Source organism: Ranitomeya imitator, chromosome 4 (genome assembly GCF_032444005.1).
Source record: "Ranitomeya imitator isolate aRanImi1 chromosome 4, aRanImi1.pri, whole genome shotgun sequence".
NCBI lineage: Eukaryota > Metazoa > Chordata > Amphibia > Anura > Dendrobatidae > Ranitomeya > Ranitomeya imitator.
Window position 1 is genome coordinate 168,219,559 of NC_091285.1, and position 23,184 is coordinate 168,242,742.

The 23,184-nt window shown below is 43.2% G+C and overlaps 1 long non-coding RNA gene across 2 annotated transcripts in view; it reads left to right on the forward strand.

The window, feature by feature from the left end:
* The first annotated feature begins 1,713 nt into the window (after positions 1 to 1,713).
* The window catches only part of LOC138675663 (uncharacterized), a 171,410-nt gene continuing 149,939 nt past the window's right edge, over positions 1,714 to 23,184 (forward strand). For both annotated transcript variants that reach the window (XR_011320701.1, XR_011320702.1), the window contains exon 1: positions 1,714 to 1,768. This is a non-coding gene — a long non-coding RNA (uncharacterized lncRNA). The remainder of the gene's footprint in view (positions 1,769 to 23,184) is intronic.

Genomic DNA, 23,184 nt, shown 5'->3' on the forward strand with positions numbered 1-23,184 from the left:
ATGGGGTTGGGACCATCAGTTGTGTTGAGCAGAAGTCTGGTGGATACACAGCTGATAGTCCTACTGAATAGACTGTTAGAATTTGTATTATGGCAAGACAAAAGCAGCTAAATCAATTAAAACGAGTGGCCATCATTGCTTTAAGAAATGAAGGTCAGTCAGTCCCAAAAATTGGGAAAACTTTGAAAGTGTCCCCAAGTGCAGTTGCAAAAACCATCAAGTGCTACAAAGAAACTGGCTCACATGAGGACCGCCCCAGGAAAGGAAGACCAAGAGTCACCTCTGCTTCTGAGGATAAGTTTATCTGAGTCACCAGCCTCAGAAATCGCAGGTTAACAGCAGCTCAGATTAGGGACCAGGTCAATGCCACACAAATTTCTAGCAGCAGACACATCTCCACAACAACTGTTAAGAGGAGACTTTATGCAGCAGGCCTTCATGGTAAAATAGCTGCTAGAAAACCACTGCTAAGGACAGGCAAAAAGCAGAAGAGACTTGTTTGGTCTAAAGAACACAAGGAATGGACATTAGACCAGTGGAAATCTGTGCTTTGGTCTGATGAGTCCAAATTTGAGATCTTTGGTTCCAACCACTGTGTCTTTGTGCGACGCAGAAAAGGTGAACGGATGAACTCTACATGCCTGGTTCCCACCGTGAAGCATGGAGGAGGAGGTTTGATGGTGTGGGGGTGCTTTGCTGGTGACACTGTTGGGGATTTATTCAAAATTGAAGGCATACTGAACCAGCATGGCATTCACAGCATCTTGCAGCGGCATGCTATTCCATCCGGTTTGCGTTTAGTTGGACAATCATTTATTTTTCAACAGGACAATTACCCCAAACACACCTCCAGGCTGTGTAAGGGCTATTTGACCATGAGGGAGAGTGATGGGGTGCTACGCCAGATGACCTGGCCTCCACAGTCACCAGACCTGAACCCTATCGAGATGGTTTGGGGTGAGCTGGACCGCAGAGTGAAGGCAAAAGGGCCAACAAGTGCTAAGCATCTCTGGGAACTTCTTTAAGATTGTTGGAAGACCATTTCCGGTGACTACATCTTGAACCTCATCAAGAGAATGCCAAGAGTGTGCAAAGCAGTCATCAAAGCAAAAGGTGGCTACTTTGAAGAACCTGGAATTTAAGATATATTTTCAGTTGTTTCACACTTTTTTGTTAAGTATATAATTCCACATGTGTTAATTCATAGTTTTGATGCCTTCAGTGTGAATTGACAATTTTCATAGTCATGAAAATACAGAAACATCTTTAAAATGAGAAGGTGTTTCCAAACTTTTGGTCTCTACTGTACACAGATACATTTTAATGACTGCGTTTGGTTGAAGCACTTGTGGAATGAAGAAAAGCTTCAGCTTTAAAAAACCTCACACCTCTTTCTTTTACAAGATTAAGGATTCCCCACTAATATATGCATACATGCTAAGACAATGAAAAGAAGAGCAAAGATAATTAAATACAAATATGTGATATGAAACAAAAGTGTCAGCCTGTTTTTTTCACTCCTATATATCTCTTTGCAGGCACCTATCCACCTCACCTTGCCAAACCACTAGCTTTGTCATGTGAACTAGGCAGGGAGCCAGCAGGTCAGAAACTTACACAATTTGTGGCGCCTGCTTAAAGTGTCTGGGAGTCTCACCAATCAGTCAAAGCCTGAAGGCAAAATGTAATTATCTTTTTCTCTTTTTTTCATAAAGGTACTGTAAAAAAGTATTTACTCAAGACTTTCTTTAAAGCAACAGAAGAAAAGGTGAGGTATCACTAAGAGTACAATGTAATCCTCACCATGCAAGTGTAGCATTAACTTCTCAGTGTTCTTTAATCTATAAAGACAATAGAAAATACAGCGTTGAGCAGCCTGTGGGAGAAATGTAGAAAGTATTATTTACACAGGGGGATCATGAAGCGTAAAGAGGTTTTTACGTCTTGTTTTGAAAATCATATTTTTTTAGAAGGGGAACAATCTATCTGAATGTCTTCAGTGCTGAAGCCACCCAACCATCCATGTAATTTGTAACATCAAGTGAACTTAATGTTTCCTTTTATAACTTTGAAGACTTGTTTATGCAGTGCTAAATGGCGGTATGTCTGCATTATTTTCAAGGCTGAACTATGCTGCTGAATGTCTTTATATCTCTTTCTGAGGAAAGTCATAAGTCAGAGTTTAATGACACTGACGTAATTCTGCTGTATCCAAATATAAAGGAAAGACTAAAGTCCAGTTTGGCCACACATGTATATAACCAAATGATTAAATAATAATTTTATGGCTATAAACTGCTTTAATTTTTCGATCCCTATAATTCTTCTGTGCTATGCAAAAATAGGGAAAATGCCCATTAGTTTTTGCGTAGCTCCCCCCCAAATTATGAGCTTTAGAAAGGATTCAATTCAGACTTGTGTTGGACATTTGTAAAGTGTGTTTGCAGACAGCGGCAGACGCAGACAGTGAATGTCCCCCATATAGGACTAGAAGGTGGGCCCTCAACCACCCTACCTCTCTATCAGACTCCAGCTTCATACACTGGGGAAAAAATATTTAGTCAGCAACCAATTGTGCAATTTCTCCCAATTTAATAGATGAGAGAGGTCTGTAATTGACATCATAGGTAGACCACAACTGTGAGAATCAAAATGAGAAAACGAATCCAGAAAATCACCTTGTCTGATTTATTTTACATATTATGGTGGAAAATAAGTATTTGGTCATTAACACAAGTTCATCACAATATTTTGTTATTTATCATTTGTTGGCAATGACAAAGGTCAAACGCTTTCTGTAAGTCTTCACAAGGCTGGCACACACTGTTGGTGGTATGTTGAGCCATTCCTCAATGCAGATCTCCTCTAGAGCAATGATGTTTTGGGCCTACCGCTAGGCAACACGGACTTTCAGCTACCTCCAAAGTTTGCTTTGGGGTTGAGATCTGGAGAATGGCTAGACCACTCCAGGACCTTCATATGCTTCTTACAAAGCCACTCCTTCATTGCTCTGGCAGTGTACTTGGGATTATTATCATGCTGAAAGACCCATCCACGTCTCATCTTCAATGCCCTTGCTGATGGATGGAGGATTTCACTCAAAATCTCACAAAAAATTGCTCCATTCAATCTTTCATGTACACGTATCAGTTGTCCTGGTCCCTTTGCAAAAAAACAGCCCCAAAAGCATGACATTGCCACCCCATGCTTCACAGTAGGTATGGTGTTCTTTGGATGAAACTCAGCATTCTGTCTCCTCCAAACACGATGAGTTTTGTTCCTACCAAACAGTTCTACTTTGGTTTCATCAGACCATATGACATTCTCCCAATACTCTACTGGATAATCCAAATTCTCTCTAGCAAACTCCAGATGGGCCCAGACATGTACTGGCTGAAGCAGGGGGACACCTCTAGCACTGCAGGATATGAGTCCCTGGCAGCGTAGTGTGTTACTGATGGTAGCCTTTGTTACATTGGTCCCAGCTCTCTGCAGTTTATTCACTAGGTTCTCCCCGTGTGGTTCTGGGATTTTTGCTCACCGTTCTTGTGATCATTTTGACCCCTTAGGGTGAGATCTTGCATGGAGCTCCAGATCGGGGGAGATTATCAGTGGTCTTGTATGTCTTCCATTTTCTTATTTTTGCTCCTACAGTTGATTTCATCACACCAAGCAGCTTGCCTATTGCAGATTCAGTCTTCCCAGCCTGGTGCAGGGCTACAATTTTGTTTCTGGTGTCCTTTGACAGCTCTTTGGTCTTCACCATAGTGGAGTTTGGAGTGTGTCTGTTTGAGGTTGTGGACAGGTGTCTTTTATACTTTATAACAAGTTCAAACAGGTGCCGTTGCTACAGGTAATTGAGTGGAGGACAGATGAGTCTCTTAAAGAAGAAGTTTAAGGCTGTGAGCGCCAGAAATCTTGAATGTTTTTTTGCTGACCAAATACTGATTTTCAACCATAATTTGCAAAATAAATCTTGCCAAATCAGACTAGGTGATTTTCTGGATTTGTTTTCTCATTTTGACTCTCATAGTTGTGGTCTACCTATGATGTTAATTACAGGGCTCTCTCATCTTTTTAAGTGGGAGAACTTGCACAATTGGTGGCTGACAAAATACTTTTTTCCCCACTGTATACACATACATTCACATGTATATTCGCATTAGGCACCCATATTAAATATGTTCCTGAAAATACATTACAAGTATATTTCCACATTATACATACATACAGCAGATGTAATAGGTATCTAAAAGTGCTATTGACATGAAATTGTCTCCAGACATCAGTAACAACTCATCTCATCTAACTCTAAGTATAGCATTCAACCTCCATGCACGATTACTGCGTAAGACTCTATTGCTCAACAAAAAGCATGTTCAAGCACATTTAAAGTTTGCTCAACAACATTTATACAAGCCTGTCAAATACTGGGAGCATATGGTCTGTTAAGATGAGATGAAAATTGAACTCCTTACCATATTTGGAAACCAAAAGACACTGCATGTCACCCCAAAAACACCATATAAACAGTTAGGACTGACTCCAGCATTCCATGAGACCCCAGCGAAAGAGTCTCAGTGAGCCTTTTTAACACATGCCATGATTCATGATGTATGACAGCAAAATATAGGTATAGTACAAGGCCAAAGATTCCACTTACTTCTTACATTATATGAGTGATATTGTAAATTCTACAATAGCTCAGAAACCAGTGAATTCTCACAGGACAGTATAGTCCTCCATGCAGTATTATGTGCACCACATAGTCCTCCATATATTGTTATGGGCACTACATAGTCCTACATACAGTATAATGAGCCTCATATATTGTTCTATACAGTACAATTGGCACCATCTAGTACTCCATACAGAATATTGGGCACCATGAAATTCTCCATAAAGAATAACGGATGTTAGATGAATGGGCCCATATAAAGCTCCATATAGAATAATGGATCCTATATAATGCTCCATACAGAAAGGGCCCCATATAATGCTTTATACAGAATAATGTACCCTATATAATGCTTCTGTTAAGGACTGACTTGAGTTGGAGTAATGGTATTGCAACCACTAGGGGCAGCACTGGCAGGTAGTGTCATCAGGAAAAGTCAGAAGTCAGTACACAGGATCAGCAGTATAGTTAAAGGATCAGCAGGTTGCATAGTCAGGAATAGCAAGAGGTCGGAACACTTTATCAGCAGTATAATCTTGAGGATAAGCAACAGGTGGAAATAAGCTTGACTAATGGCTAAGAGCTCAATAATCTCGCAAGGAAGGAAGTGCACTGTCAGGTTTAAGTAGGATGTTCAATCAGGAGATCACAAGGTTGGGCCAATCAGGAACTCGGGGTGGAGGCAATCAGGAAATTAGGATAGAGACAATCAGGAACAACACAAGTATTTGTTTCTGGGTTAGCAAGGTACTGTCCAGTGAGCTGAATAGCTCAGAGGGAAGAGCTGCCGCCTGGTGCACAAGAGCTTCTGGGTTCCGGTCCTAACAACTTCATACAGAATAATGGACCCCATATAATGCTTCATACAGAATAATGTACCCCATATAATGCTCAATACAGAATAATGGATCCAATATAATGCTCCATACAAAATATTGGACCCCTTATAATGCGCCATACAGAATAATGAACCATATGTAATGCTCCATACAGAATAATAGACCCTATATAATGCTCCATACAGAATAATAAACCATATATAATGCACCATACAGAATAATGGGCCCCATATAATACTTCATACAGAATAATACTGTCATCCTTTGCACCCCCCGCTCATCCCCTGTTCATTGCTTGTATGTCCAATCACCTGAATTAAAGAACTTTTAAGGGTATGTGTCCACTTTCAGGATGGGCGGCGGTATCGTCGAAGCGGCTTAGCCGCTCTGCGGTAAGCCCCGCCCCCTTTCTGGGACGCGATGATGCCGGATGTGTTCACCGCACACATCCGGCATCATCGCTCCCCACCATAGGGCCCTGTGCTATATCTTGTGGCGACGCAGCGTCGCCGCAAGATATACGGACATGCTGCGATCTGAAAAGACGCGCAGCATGTCCGGAGTCGCAGGGCCGCCGCGTGCGTGTTACCACGCATAGTGGAGACGGGATTTCATTAAATCCCTTCCACTATGCTCTAACATCTGGACGCTGCATGTCTGACGCTGCGGCTCTATGCAGCGTCAGACATGCAGTGTTTCCTGCACGTGGACACATACCCTTATACTTCAGAATGTGAATGTGGTGAGTGCTGCATTTTTTTTCTACTTGTCAGCATGCAATGTATAGGAATACAGTGAAGCATCTTTATGTACCAATTAGTGATGAGCTTGCCCGAGTATCAATATGATCGGTGTACTCGGCGAACACCAAGCATTTCCGGGATTATTCGTCGGTAACTGCAGTCTCCACCCCCCATTTTTGGCAGACTTTAGAGACCCAATCACGATGCAGGAATTGTCTGCTGGCCATGAAACACCACAGCCATCTTTGTTGTGGTCGTGCAGTAATTGGCTTGGTCGCACAGCATCATTCCGAGTAGGGTTGAGCGACTTTTAGTTTTTTAGGGTCGAGTCGGGTTTCGCAAAACCCAACTATCTCAAAAGTCGAGTCGAGTGAAATCGGCCGATTATGGCGAAAAGTCGGGGATCGACCGAAACACGAAAGCCAATGCAAAGTCAATGGGAAATCTATTATTTTTAAAAAAAATTTTTTCTCTCTTTTTCTCTCTCTTTCTCTCTCCCCTCCGTCCCTGAACAGAAAAGCTGGTGTTACACATTGCAAATCGCTACAGCGCACAAGCGAGAAGATGGCAATAAGCATCCATGCCCCTAAGACCTATGTCATCACTCTGCCCACGCTCCTTCATTGGCTGAAAAAATGGTGCCAAACGCATCATACGAAACGCGACTTTGGCGCGAAGATCGCCGACCGCATGGCCGATCCCACACTAGGATCAGGTCGGGTTTCATGAAACCCGACTTTGCCAAAAGTCGGCGACTTTTGAATTTGTCCGATCCATTTCGCTCAAGCCTAATCCCGAGTATAAGAGACCTGGCGCAGCCCTGCTCGCCGCATTCTGCTCCTGATTCAGCGAGAGTAGGGAGAGCTGCTGCCGGAATAGGGTCAGAATCGTGTTTTTTTTAGAGTTAGTGTAGGTCTCCAACTCTTAAATCCACAACTCCTGAGAAACCAATAGTCCTTTTTAGGGCTAATTCGTGGGTCCCGATATTGCAGCACTAGGCAGGCAGGGCACAGCATATCCACATCAGTGCAAGACCAGCAGGCACTGTATGTACATCCATTGCTCCAACTGCATCCCTCCCAAAGCTCCATAACTGTCTGCTGCTGTAGCTTCTTTACTATATACCTAGTTGCATTTTTTTCCCAAAAAATTTACCCCCCCAAAAAAATATACAGTGTGTTCTGTCAGACTGAAGCCTGTTTAAAAATCATAGTTTGTCAGGCATACGTAGCATAGTTGTGTGTGCTAGCCTTGTGCCACTTTTTTTTTTTTGGTATTTTAAATTCACCAAAAAAGGTCTCATATATCTGCGTGCGCCAGGTTTGGTCATTGTAGGCCGGAGGTACAATTTTTTTGCTGTCTTAGGCCGGGGACACACACAACGTATAAAAAAACGGTCCGTTTTTGACGGACGAGAATCGCACAAATGTTACCAAAACAGTGATCCGTGTGCAGTGCGAGGATGCGATTTTCTCGCATCAAATGATCCGTGTGACATCCGTGTGACATCCATATGGCATCCGTATGGTGAGATTTTCTCACACACTTGCAAAATGAGCAAATAATGGCTGAGCCTTTCCTGTCACCTGCCCAATGCCTGAGAATTTCTCGCAAGTCACACTGATGGTCCGTGTGCTGTGCTATTTTTTCTCACCCCCATAGACTTTCATTGGCGATTCTCGGCCGAGAAACGCTGACAATCGCAGCATGCTGCGATTTCACTCGGATCCTGAATACGGCCGAGAAAATATCGGATGATGGGAGCTGCCCCATAGATTAACATTGGGACGAGTGCTATGCGATTTTTTATCGCATTGCACTCGTCCGTATTACGGTCTAGTGTGACCCCGGCCTTACTCTAATTATATACAGCACTATTTGGCATTTCTAAAAAAAAAGAGGCCACATATTTGACAGTGTGGTATTACCGTGACAGCCCTCATATATCTGCGTGCTCAAAGTTTGGTCATTGTAGGCCAGTGAATCACTTTTTTTTGCTGTCTGATACTCTAATTATATACACCACCATTTAGCATAAAAAATATAAAAAGGCCACATATTTGACAGTGTGGTATTTCCATGACAGCCCTCATATATCTGCACGCTCCAAGTTTGGTCATTGTAGGCCCGGAAGACAACTTTTTTGCTGTCTTTTAGGCCGGCTTCACACACAGCGTATGAAAATACGGTCCGTATATTACGGCCGTAATACGCTGAAAAGTCCCGAAAATAGTGGTCCGTAGCTCCTCCATAGGCAGGATGTGTCACCGTTTTTTGCGCATGGCATCCTCCGTATGTAATCCGTATGGCAGCCGTACTGCGTGTTTTTATCGCAGGCTTGCAAAACCAACATACGGCTATACAAGGGATCCATGTGTTAAAAAAAAAAAAAACATACATACTGTCTCTCTCTCTCTCTCTCTCTCTCTCTCTCTATATATATATATATATGTCAGGGAGACACATATATGTATATATATTATTACTTAATACAGCGCGAGATAGCAGAAAGCCGGTAATTCAATTGCCGGCTTTTGCTTTCTCCTTCCTAAACCCGACATGATATGAGACCTGGTTTACATACAGTAAACCATCTCATATCACCATTTTGTTTGCATATTCCACACTACTAATGTTAGTAGTGTGTATATGCAAAATTTGGCCATTCTAGCTAGTAAATTAAGGGGTTAAATGGCGGAAAAAATTGGCGTGGGCTCCCGCACAATTTTCTCCGCCAGAGTAGTAAAGCCAGTGACTGAGGGCAGATATTAGTAGCCTGGAGAGGGTCCACGGTTATTGGCCCCCCCGGCTAAAAACATCTGCCCCCAGCCACCCCAGAAAAGGCACATCTGGAAGATGCGCCTATTCTGGCACTTGGCCACTCTCTTCCCATTCCCGTGTAGCGGTGGGATATGGGGTAATGAAGGGTTAATGCCACCTTGCTATTGTAAGGTAACATTAAGCCAAATTAATAATGGAGAGGCGTCAATTATGACACCTATCCATTATTAATCCAATACTAGTAAAGGGTTAAAAAAAAACCCACACACACATTATTAAAAATTAATTTATTGAAAAAAATCACAAAGGCTGTTGTATTAATTTATTCTACTCTCAATCCACTCACTGAAGACCCTCGATCTGTAAATTAAAAAAAAATAATAAACCAACAATATACTTACCTTCCGAGGATCTGTAAGGTCCAACGATGTAGATCCATCTGAAGGGGTTAAAATATTTTGCAGACACGAGCTTTGCTAATGCAGGATGCTCATTTCTGCAGTACCCCAGCGAATGAAGCTAAATATAGGTCAATGACCTATATTTAGCTTCATTTGCGGTGAGGCGCCCTCTGCTGGCTGTCCCTAGATCGTGGGAACTTTCCTAGAAAGCTCCCTTGCTCGAGATCATAAGAGGACAACCAGCAGAGGGCGCCCTCATATGATCTCGAGCAAGGGAGCTTTCTAGGAAAGTTCCCACGATCTAGGAACAGCCAGCAGAGGGCGCCTCACCGCAAATGCAGGTAAATATAGGTCATTGACCTATATTTAGCTTCATTCGCCGGGGTATTGCAGACATGAGCAGCCTGCATTAGCGGAGCTCGTGTCTGCAAAATATTTTAACCCCTTCAGATGGATCTACATCGTTGGACCTTACAGATCCTCGGAAGGTAAGTATATTGTTGGTTTATTATTTTTTTTTTAATTTACAGATCGAGGGTCTTCAGTGAGTGGATTGAGAGTAGAATAGATTAATACAACAGCCTTTGTGATTTTTTCAATAAATTAATTTTTAATAATGTGTGTGTGTTTTTTTTAACCCTTTACTAGTATTGGATTAATAATGGATAGGTGTCATAATTGACGCCTCTCCATTATTAATTTGGCTTAATGTCACCTTACAATAGCAAGGTGGCATTAACCCTTCATTACCCCATATCCCACCACTACACGGGAATGGAAAGAGAGTGGCCAAGTGCCAGAATAGGCGCATCTTCCAGATGTGCCTTTTCTGGGGTGGCTGGGGGCAGATGTTTTTAGCCAGGGGGGGGCCAATAACCGTGGACCCTCTCCAGGCTATTAATATCTGCCCTCAGTCACTGGCTTTACTACTCTGGCGGAGAAAATTGCACGGGAGCCCACGCCAATTTTTTCCGCCATTTAACCCCTTATTTTACTAGCTAGAACGGCCAAATTTTGCATATACACACTACTGACATTAGTAGTGTGGAATATGCAAAAAAAATGGTGATATGAGATGGTTTACTGTATGTAAACCAGGTCTCATATCATGTCGGGTTTAGGAAGAAGAAAGCAAAAGCCGGTAATTGAATTACCGGCTTTTCTCTCTAACACCGCTGCGTATTCCTCGCAAGTCACACTGCTGGTCCGTGTGTAATCCGTAATTTTGGGGCTTCCATTGACTTTCATTGGCGTTTTTTTTGTGCAATACGGTGACAAACGCAGCATGCTGCGATTTTCAATGGCCGTAGAAAGCCGTATAATATGGATCAGTTTAATACGGCAGATAGGAGCAGGGGCATAGAGAATAATTGTGCCGTATTTTTTGCAAGTTTTACGGACGTAGTTTCTGCGCTCTTACGTCCGTAAAACTCGCAAGTGTGACGCCGGCCTTACTCTAATTATATACAGCACTATTTAGCATAAAAAGGACACATATTTGCCAGCGTGGTGTTTCCATGACAGCCCTAATATATCTGCGTGCTCCATGTTTGGGTATTGTAGGCCAGAGGACCACTTTTTTTGCTGTCTGTTACTTTAATTATATACAGCACTATTTAGCATAAAAAGGACGCATATTTGCCAGTGTGGTATTTCCATGACAGCCCTAATATATCTATCTGCGTGCTCCATGTTTGGGCATTGTAGGCTAGAGGACCACTTTTTTTGCTCTCTGTTACTCTAATTATATACTGCACTATTTAGCATAAAAAAATATAAAAAGGCCACATATTTGCCAGTGTGTTATCACTGTCAGACTTCAGATGTACTTGTGGCCTACTAAATGTGGAAATGCAGGCCTACATTCAGCTTTATATGCTGTCTGTTACCCTAGTTCGGTACACTATTTTATTTAAAAAAATTAACAAATACAGGCCCCATATCGAACAGTGTGGTATCTCGTTAAAAATACTTCTTTTTCAAGTTGTTATGGCTGCTTCATAACTGTGTTAAATGCTCCAACTACTACTACCACCATCATCATCTTCTGCCTAGAGGCAGTCAGTAAGGAGATAGAAAGTCTGAGTAGCAGAGTGTGAATGCTTGGGGGGTGTTATACTCTGTCTCTGTATTACGAAGGCATGTGCTCCTTCCAATAAAAGCGTTACTGCCAGAAAGCAAGGAGCCATCTTCACAGTGACCGCCAGAGAGCGAGGGACCGTGCGCTCCATGACCGTGAGTACAGTGCACGTTCGCAGTAGAGAGAGACAGTTCATGCTCTGTGTTCAGCTTTGCAGAACAATAATTAAAGGGCACAGAGGAATGACAGAGGACGTTGGTATGGTCAGCAAGGTACTCCCTCAGCATTTTCTGTCCCTCACAAGGTCAGGGTAATAGGAGGGTCTGAGAAAACTCTCCCTGAACTTTGTCAGTGTTCCACCGCCTCTGCTGGATTGGAGTTATGTCTCTCTCACCTGTACTCCTTGCTTGGCCAACAAACTGTAACCTCTTCTGCCAGCGTTTTCAGATGGGAACTTTTTTTAGTAAGGCAGCAAGAAGGGCCCTTTGGTCATCCAACATTGTAGTACACCTGTCTGCCTCTGGAATAAGAGAAATAAAATTCTCCTTGTAGCGTGGGTCTAGAAGTGCCACCAATCAGTATTCCCTGTCACCCAAAATTTTGAGATCGTGAGGATGATGGGAAAGGCAGCAGAGCATAAACTCAGCCATGCCTGCAAGACTGCTAACAGTCGATACTTCCGTATCACCACCAAGAGGACAACTGAACATGCTCTCCTCCTCTTTGTTCTCAGGCCTCCACAACTTTCGACAAACCTCTGTAATATCATTGTAAATACATCATAGTAAATACATTCCCCTGTAGTTTTTATCTCCCCCACCTCATTGTAGATTGTAAGTTGTCACAAGCAGGATGTTTTTTAGGAGGTTTAATTATTGTTATCGTTGTTACTTAGTGTAGATTGCGAGCTGTCACGAGCAGTGTTGATTTATTTCTGTTTAATTATTGCATTATTGTTATCATTGTTACTTAGGACTGTTGTGTTTGAAACTGTAAATATGTTGCCGCTAGATAAATAGCTATAAATATTAATATTTGAACACAGAAAAGCAGGATGGAGATGTTAATTATGGCATCATTGCCGCTCACCATCTTGGTGAATTTCTCAAAGTGTTGGAGGATGGTACATATGTCTGACATCCATGTCCACTCCTGAGGTCTTATGTGTGAAGACATAACTGAAGACCAACGGCATTGTTGATGCTGGTAGTCAACAACTGCCCTCTTCTGCTCACAAATCCTTTCCAAAATATGCAGTGTGGCGTTCCAATGCATGGGGAGGACATCACACACCAGACGGTGAGCGAGAAGCTGCAAGCGTTGCAGAAGCACGGCAAGGGCGGATGAAGCTCTTGCTAACTTTCCAAAATAGGTACGCAGAGCCTTGTACCTTTCCTAGCAGATCTGGCACCTCCATGTTGCTTTTCAGAAAATATTAAACAATGAGGTTAAGCACATGGACAACGCATGGCACGTGTGTGAGCTCGCCTCGATACAGAGCAGCCACCAGGTTCCAGCCATTGTCACACACGACCATGCCTGGCTGTAGGTTCAGTGGTGTCAGCCACAGATCTGCCTGCTCTTTCAGAGCTGTCCACAACTCTTCATCATTGTGCGGTTTGTCACCTAAGCATATTAGCTTCAGCACAGCCTGTTGCTGCTTGCCTGAGGCAGTGCTGCAGTGTTTCCAGCTTGTGACTGATGTATTACTTTCTGAGATGGAGGCAGAAGAGGATGTGAAGGAGGAGGAGGTGCAGGAGCTGTGGACTGTGGTGGCAACCCAGTTTGACGTAGGACCGGCAATACTCATGGTTGGGAGGACGTGCACCATCCTAAGGTCAGACTGGGTCCAGGCTTCCTCTATGTTTACCCAGTGTGCCATTAGTGAGATGTACCATCCCTGACCACAAGCACTTGTCCACGTGTTGGTGGTTAGGTGGACTTTCCCAATAACAGCATTGTGGAGTGCGCGGGTAATGTTGTGGGACACGTGCCTGTGTAATGCGGGGATGGCACACAGGTACAAATAGTCCCACATATTCGGGGCCTCGGAGTGATCCTCGACTCTGCGCTCTCTTTCAAGATACATATCCAAGCCCTTGCCTTCTCCTGCCCACTGTATCTCAAAAACATTTCCAGGATCTGTACATTCCAAGAAACCTCAAAAATGTTTGCGCACGCCCTCATGATCTCCCACCCTCCACTATTGCAACCTTCTACTTTCTTGCCTCCCCTCTAGCACTCTTGCACCACTCCAATCTATCCTAATGTCTGATGTCCAAGTCATACAACTGTCCCTCCGTTATTCCCCAGCCTCTCCTCTCTGCCAGGCCTTTCAGTGCCTTCCAATTGCCCAGATGCTGCAGTTCAAAACCCTAACTATGACAGACAAAGCCTTCCACAACCTGTCTCCAAACATCTGCAACATGGTCTCTCAATGTCCAACTGGGTCATGGTTTCCTCTACGCTAACCCAGTGTGCCATCAGGAAGATGTACCATCCCTGCCCACATACACTTGTCCAAGTATCCGTTGTAGCGTGGCTAAAGGTCATGTGATTAATGGACGGTATGTATCGCATTGGTGGGTGGCCCTGTGATGGAAGCCTGGGTATGTTTTGCTCAAGCAGATCTACTGCTGAGGGATTTGTTTACATTGGGAAGGCTTCCAGGTGATTGGAGAGATGGGTGGGTTCAGTCACCTACAAACCCACCCTAAGAGGCGTGTTTGAATACCTAAGATGGTTTTGTGTTGAAGGACCTGTGGTGATGTCACACTCACCTGACTGGCCTTGTGACAGGTATCTGGGTGTGGTTACACTTATGTAAAGAGGTGTGTGTAGCCCATGTGGTGAGTGTGTTTGGGAGTCTGCAAGAGTGGACAGACTTCCATGTGTCCTGGCCGGACACTGCAGAGTGGCCTGTGTGTTGGACGGTTCCATATGGGGACAGACGTCCTGAACAGCACACAGAGACCATATTTAGGCTGGAGAGCCTATGTGCTGGACATGGCACAGCCTGTATGCCTACAGGTCTGAGAGAGAGCGGAGCTCTAATATGGACATTGAGGATTCAACTGTCTGAAGTAAAACTGTTTACCTGTTGTTCCTGTTGCTATGTGGTTTATGGAGCAATAAACCTGTGAACTTTTAATGAAACGTGCCTCCAGAGTGTCATCCGCAGCACCTGAGCGAGTACAATCCCTACACCGTGTTTAAGTGCACTTTCCCTTTAACAGCATTTGTAGAGGACCCGGATAATGTTCAGGGACACGTGCTTGCTTGTGTAATGTTGTAACGGCAGACCGGGAAAAATTGTGGCAGCTGGGTAACGAGTACCTTGTGATGGTCACCGGCATCAGTTTGCGGAAAGCTTACATCTCCCACGGGCATTAAATGAAACTTTACTTTTCAAGCACAAGCACACAACAAATATGTGAATTTCGTACTGTGGCATTGGCTACTTTTTTCCGCTTGGATTCCAAAGACTAGGTTAGGGAAAGTGAACGCTGCCCTGGGACAAGGACATGGACGTGCTTGTTGATGGTGCTAGTTGAGCTTGTGGGCAACTGCAGATGCAGGGCATGAGGCATCTTTGCATGCACCATGGACAGGAGATTGGCTTGCACGCACAACATCGGAAGAAGCATTGGTATCACCCGCAGACAATGTTCATGGAGGAGCCTTGTGTTCAACCAGCAAAGTAGGGTGCTTTGCTGCCATGTACTTGATCATGCTTGTGGTGGATAGGATAAGAGTTTTGCTACCTCTGCTGATGCAAATGGCCTTTTGGGGGTTATCGGCAGAGTCTTTAACCCTAGAACGCATACCTGGGGCCTCGCAGGCCTGCCAGGTTACTTGTTTTCTATTTTCTGTAAAAGTACTTTAGTTAAAATTTTGAAAATCTAGGTAATCCTCAGGTATATAGTTGTTAGTAATTTCCAGTTATTCATATATTTTTATGTTACGGACATTTCGGTATAACAACCTTTTTTTGGGACTACCCCATATTCACGCACCTGGGACCTTTTAGGCCTGTACTAGGTTTACATGTGATACTCAGTCTTTTTGTCTGTATTGTTGCTGGGGAAGAACTTTTATGACTCTGCTATTGCTGGGAAGAGTGTGGATTCTGCATGACAACATGGTCATGTGATCTTGGAAGGGAGGCTCCCTCACAAAGTCATGTGTCTCTGACCTCATCGCAGGTCTTTTTGTCCTAATTGCTGTAAAGACTTTGGCGGAAGAAGTCAGCTTTCTTTTGTCTGGAAATAGAAACTTTCTGAGCTCCAAAACCAGAGGCTTCTACTGCACTACAAGAAAGTGATCTGTTGAAGGTAAGAGGAGGGGGGCTGCACTTTACCTGCTTTATATCGCATGGTGTGCTGGGACCCTAACAAAGAGTCTTATCACATACTGTTTACAGTGCACAAGCCTGATTGTAATATTTTTTTTTTCTTTTTAGTTTACTGACATCTAAAATTACAATGGCAGTCTACTTCCAGGGGATTGACTGACCATGAAATCGAGGAGATTGTTTTCAATAGTGATGAAGAAAGTGAAATTTCTTTGTCTGATGAAGAGTACATGCCACCAGCTAATGTATCAACTTCATCGTCCAGCGATTCTTCAGATGATGAAGAAGTAGTGGATCCAGCAGAACATTCAAATAGAACATCTAAAACTAATATTTTTTTAAACAGTACTGCTGCGGCTCCTGCACGTACCCCATCACATAACATTATTAGAGTTGCTCAAGGAGCTGTCGAAATTCCCCAATTCATGTCCAAAAGAGATGTTTTCTGTAAATTTGTTTCGGATGATATTGCAGATGAGATAGTTTTGTGTACTAACATAGAAGGAAAATGTATCGCGTCAGGAAGAAAAAAAACATGGAAAAATATAACTAAAGAGGAACTATATGCTTATATTGGCCTTACTCTTCTGGCAGGGTCGACAAAATCATACGATGTTCCAATCAGAGAGTTATTTCAGAACCCATTTGCAGATCCACACTACAAAGCTACTATGTCCATCAATAGATTTGAGGGTATTCGGAGATGTCTTCGTTTTGATGAAAAGAGAACTCGCCCTGTGAGGTTGGCAACCGATAAATTAGCCCTTATTAGCTATATCTGGAATCTTTTTATCAAGAACTGTACAAAGCTTTACCATTCCAGTGATAATGTGACAGTGGACGAGCAACTTCTTGCCTTTAGGGGACGTTGCAAATTCATTCAGTATATGCCCAGTAAGCCAGCTAAGTATGGCATAAAAATTTTCTGGATGTGCGATTCAGCAAGCTATTATGGGATGAATGGTCTGATTTACTGTGGCAAAGAAGCTAATGCTCCAGTCCAGAAAGACCTATGTTCCAACATAGTAAAAACACTTGCTCTACCAATTTTCAATTCAGGAAAAAATATTACAATGGATAATTACTTTACCAATTTTGAAATGGACAACTTTTTGCTTCAAAAGCAACTTACACTTGTTGGTACTATGAGGCCAAACGGCCGCGAAATTCCTCCAATCATGAAGCACAATGCACATCGAACAATCTACGAGAGTGTATTTGGTTTCTGCAATCAAGCAACAATGGTGTCTTATAAAGCCAAGAAAGAAAAATCCGTGATATTACTGAGTACAATGCATCATGATGGAAGTATTGACACCAATGACAGGAAAAAAAAAGCTGAAATCATACTGCATTATAATAAGACAAAAGGAGGTGTCGACAAGATGGACGAAATGATTGGAGAGTATTCGTGCAAAAGGCAGACTAAACATTAGCCTGTTGCCCTTTTTTCCAATATCCTTGATGTGTCAGCCCTCAACATTGCTTATTGTCAAACTAATCCAGAATTCCATGCCAACAAGAAAGACAAGAGACATCTATTTTTGACAGAACTTTTGTTATGAACTTTTGATGCTTAATATGATGGAGAGAAGCAGCATGATATGCTTTTCAAGGCAAATTACGGAGGCAATGATCCGATGTGGAATACGCTTTCTGGAACATCCAGAGATAAGAGAGAAAAAAAGAAAGCGCTGCTATATTTGTCCAGCAAAGAAGGAAAGAAAATCGCAGCGTTTCTGTTCTACTTGCGGACAAAATGTATGCAAGGAACATTCAGCCGAAAAAATAATATGCGAGAATTGTCGGGGGAATATGTAAAGTTACAAATAAATATTCCTGCCAACCAGGATACCGAGTACATATTAATGAAATCTGGGAAAATGGACTAGTGTGTGTTGTACAGCTACATTACGACCATCTATTACATTACGCTGGGGTGGCGAGATGTAGGGTGTTTTTCTCCCCCTTCTCATGTTATGTCGTGGTTTACAATGTAATTTCTACTGATGCCCAATAATTTTTAAACCCCTTTGTATTAATAAAGATCGTTCTATTTATATCTTTACTATATGCGCCTGGTTCTCCTTTTTTCTTAAATAAATATTCCTGCACCAAGTTTGCTACAACCAAAAAATGTTTTCATAAAAAAATTGCATATTGGATGCCTATATTTGGCGTGCCTGTTTACTTACTTTTTTGTTTTTTTATGCACATAATTATGTTTTGAAATATACACATCTTAGGCTGTGTTCCCAGTAGCGCTGGGGTTCACCAGAAGGGGATCAATAATGGATCTGACCTCCTGGTAACTCCAGCTAAGGCTGCCGGAATGGCGGGATTCCGCCAGCCTTAGCTGGGGTCACCAGAAGGTCAGATCCATTACGGATCCCCTCCTGGCGGACCCCAGCGCTAGTTGGAATGCATCCTTACCTTGCAATTGTAAAATACATTTTGAAAAGTATTTTTATTTGAGTTATTCCGTGTTATTTGCACACAGGCCTAAAAGGCCCCAGGTGCGTGAATATGGGGTAGTCCCAAAAAAAGGTTGTTATACCGAAATGCCTATAGCATAAAAATATATGAACAACTGGAAATTACTAACTACTATATACCTGAGGAATACCTAGAGTTTCAAATTTCTAACTAAAGTAATTTTACAGAAAATAGAAAACTGCGAGGCCCCAGGTATGCGTCCGCCAGCCTTAGCTGGGGTCACCAGGAGGTCAGATCCATTACGGAATCCTGTCCTGGCAGACCCTTGCGCTAGTGGGAATACATCCTTACTTTGCAATAAACTTTGAAAAGTATTTTTATTTCAGTTATTCCATGATAATTGTAAACAGGCCTAAAACGCCCCAGGTGCGTGAATGTGTAGATTTTTATGGGTATGCGTTCTAGGGTTAAAAAACAACCATGGTGTTACAGGGACATTCAGTGTCTCCCTCTCCCACACCACCTCCTCACCTCGACCACGGTCTTTCGGTGTTCCCCAAGGCTCAGTTCTAGGACCCCTACTCTTCTACATCTACACCTTCGGCCTGGGACAGCTGATATAATGGCATGGTTTGCAATATCATCAGTATGCCGATGACATGCAGATCTACCTATCTCTACCTGACATTACCTCCTTACTGACCAAAATCACACATCTAGCCACTATTTTATCCTTCTTTTATGCTCACTTTCAAAAAGTGAACATGGACAAAACAGAATACATCATCTTTCAACCATCTCACACTAAATAGACATGAGAGCTGTGTATGCATCATTCGGTACCACTTTAGCAAGAGTGAAAGTTTGCCCAAGAGAAAATGATTTTCCAGACATTCACTGCCTTTTTTTTGCACATTTTTTGCAGCTGTAATCTTCATCTTCTTGGTGTTGATGTGTTAAATTTCAAAGTCATCATCAATACCCTCATCGTCCATATCTTGTAAAGAGGAAATCTGGTGTTTCCCAGGATCGTGGTTATCTACGTTTAGTGGCAACCCTTTAACAGTGTTTGTTACACTAGAACAAATACTTTTCAACTGTGACATTTGGATATTATTGGTAATATGCATGGGTGAAGACGATGAAGCTTGTGCCATAGGTGTGTTTATAGTTACGGACGGTGCACTCCTCTTTAAACTTAGTTTTTCACAAGCATCCATCAGTTTGTTTGGTTTTCCTCCAACACTGATCTGCTTTCTATAATTCAGCATCTCACGAACATGTTGCACTTTGCCCTTTAGACAGACACGTGCGTCTTTGGTATGGTAGCATATTTTTGACAGGCATTTTTTAGGCCGAGTCAAACACGCACATCTGTTACACCGATCTTCTGGCGTGCATGAAACACATTCTGGTAATAGGTGGTGGCTAAACGAGTAATCATTGTAGGCTGTATCCTGGATCTCATACCTCCCATAGCCACCACTGTTATTAATCATACATGCTCCCAGTCCTGTCATCACCATGCCCTTTTTCCTGATCATTTCATCCAATGATTCATCTGCCATATTTTTACTAAAAACCTGTACCTTCCCAGCAGCAACTGTGTAGGAAACCACTTTACAGTTTTGCAAGGTGTTTATGATGCCCTTAACAATTTTTTTAAGAAAATTGCGCCCCCCCATGGGGAAATGTTTCTCAGCCTATGCACTTAGTGTATGAGCATTACAAGTCTAGGAGACCGGCTCCTTTACATTGGGCCTACTTTTTAATGAGGCCTTCCTCCACCTCTCATCCTTTTCTACCACTAGATCACCAGGGTGAACTTGCTCTGTATGGTGTATTTTGGGCAAGGGAGCTGTGATGGCACTGTTTTATTTTGCAACAAAAGGACCCCACATTGGGGAATTGGGCATGATATTACATTAGGCCTACTTCTTAATTTTGTCTCCTGCAATGTGTCCTTTAATTTAACTGCCACTAGATCACCAGGGTGAATATACTCTGTATGTTGCTTTTTGACCAAGGGGGCTGTGATGACGCTATTTTAATTTGTAAAAAAAGGAACCCACATTGAGGAATTCGGCATGCCATTACATTGGGCCTACGTTTTAATTCTGTCACCTGCAATGTGTCCTTTAACTGCCACTAGATCACTAGGGTGAACGTGCTCTGTACGGTGCTTTTTGGGCAAGATGGCTGTGATGGCACTCTTTTACTTCATAAGAAAATGACCCCACATTGGGGAATTGGGCTTGAATTGGGAATTGTGCACACACCACATGGCTAGCTATGGTCGTTAAATGATACAATGAGATTTCCCATTTGTAGTGGCTGAAAGCAATATTAAAGTTGAAAAACGCTTCAAAAATGCTGCATCTGAACTAAGCCTAAGTGGGGGAGGAAATTTTTGCTCTGGGGTTAATAATTTGGCCTTACAGGCAAGTCATCAACCTGCAAAGGATATACCTTAACATATTTCCCAGCAAAATCAGTTTTGGTTTCGTTTTAGTGTGTTTTTGGTGGCAACGGGAAAAATGGGGTGAATCTCGGAAAAAATTGTTTAAAGCTGTGAACTAGGAGTCAGGAATGCGTCCAGGGGCGATCCCCATGATGTTCATGTGTCATTCAGTGTATCCATCATTTTCAGACTTTTTTAGACATTAAAAGAACCCCCGGGGGATCGCGGTAAAAATACTCGGGTCTCCCATAAACTTACATTGGCTCGTTTTTCTGGCCGAGTACCCGAGTATTCCAATCTGCTCGACCAGAGCAACGAGCGCCCGAGCATTTTAGTGCTCGCTCATCACTAGTACCAATGCAATATGCTAAAAAAAAATGTTCAGATCTTTAGGCAGAGAAAATTTTCTATGCTTATCAGCGTAGCCTGTGGATAATTGACAAAAATTTCTGCCTGCCTGATGTAGGTTCTGAGTTTGAATCTCGGGAAAGACCATGCATCAAGAAAACCAAATAATTAAATATATGTAAATGAATGTACTGAACCCATCACAGCAATAACCTGACTGAGATACATGTGATGTGTCTGCTCTTGCCTACTCTGTTTCTCATATAAAATGGTTACAGAACATAGTGATTTACAGAATTCTATAGTTTCAGCAAACAAGACATAGTTTATGGTTTTAAATACATGTAAATTAACTGTATATGAAGGTATTTACAGAGCACATCACAGCAGTGACCTGACTGAGATATATGCAGTGTGACTGAGCCTTTGCGTAGTTGAACATGAGTTATGTCTGCCTCTGCTTATGTTGTTTTTTTAAAAAAAAATGGCTGCAGAATATAGTGGTAAATCATTAGGTACATGAACAGTTATAGTTTAGTAGTATATTTGCAAACATACAAGGTGGCATAATAACTTTTACTGCTGCAAAATATACTTAATGGCACTAATAACATGTCTGAAATTAAACTAAGAGGACCTCTGTTAGGAGTCGAGTTTCCTCTGCTGCACAGGGGGAATCTCGATCCGTCTCTGCTGCGGTCTCCCATTCTCCTCCAGCCACAGTGGAGTTTGCTCAGCAGGAACGTCGCTCCCAGTGTCTTGCTCGCTCTCACTCTGTACAGAGAGTTACTGCTGCTTCTTCAGCTCCTGCCATTAAAGTCAGTGCTGGTCAGCGGCAAGCGGACTTCCCTGGGACTAAGTCCTTGTTTGCGCACACTGAGCATGCCCAGAGCAAGATCTCCTGTTGGAGATCGAGGGTCATGTGCTCTGGCTCTGCAGCGCATTCCATTGGTCCTCTTGGCAGGCCCTGGAAGGGCAAAGTTTCTGTGGCCACTTCCTGTCCTGCAATTACATAAACTTCGCATGACCGCACGGCCATGCGCTAGTGTACAATTGAATACGTGTGTTTGTTGTGAGTGCAAGTCGTTCATTAAATACCCCTACCCTATTGTATGACTGTTCGCGTATGGAGTATGGCTGCTATCTAGCGCCCGACAAATCACTCAACGTGTCTCACACGTATCAGCGTCTATTGCTGTGACCGCCAGTGCGGCGCCACGCGCCAGTAGTGCGCTTCCTGACCCACGTCTGGGTGCTTAGTGGTGCCTGCCAGCACGGCACAGTTCGCACTTCGGTGCTCTAATTATAAGAGTTGCCTAACACACCCTGTTGCGGTGTTGTGTCAGCAAGTGGTCTAATCGGACTTCAATCCTAGTTGGGGTTAAGTTCGCTGACTGCTTGCTCGCCTTCTATGTGCGGTACCGCGATAATGTGACGCAACAGGATTGCTTCCTTCACGTTGGGTGAAGTTTAACCCACGCGAGTATACTTATGAGTACCGCCATATAGTCCGTCATTACTCAGCAGCAGGTTCCATCTCTGCACGGTGGACCCCGGGCTACGAACGCACCGTACACTATCAGTCTTATTATTTGGTGCGTTCCGCTAGCCCTAACATTACACTAGCGCCAGGGTCTGGCTAGTGATGATGGACAAACAGCAATCCCTGCGGTGTATACAGCAGCTGGAGGGTAGGTTGGCGGCTCTCGAGAGCGCAACCTCAGCTGTGGATGTTACCGCAGTTGCTGTACAGGCTGCCAGCGTGGCTGCAGCAACTTTGTCCATTGCCACCCCTGTTCCGACATTTTCTCGCCTCCCGCTGCCAGAAAAATTTTCTGGTAATAGCAAATTTTGTGGGGGATTCGTGAGTCAGTGCTCTATTCATCTCGAGCTTCTGGCTGCACGTTTCCCCACGGAGCGGGCTAAGGTGGGATTTATTGTGTCTCTATTGTCGGACAGGGCGTTGGAATGGGCTACGCCGCTGTGGGAGCGTGGCGATCATGTGGTGCAGAGTGCAGAGTGCAGGTCTTTTTAGGACCTCAAGTCACCCATGACACTGCACT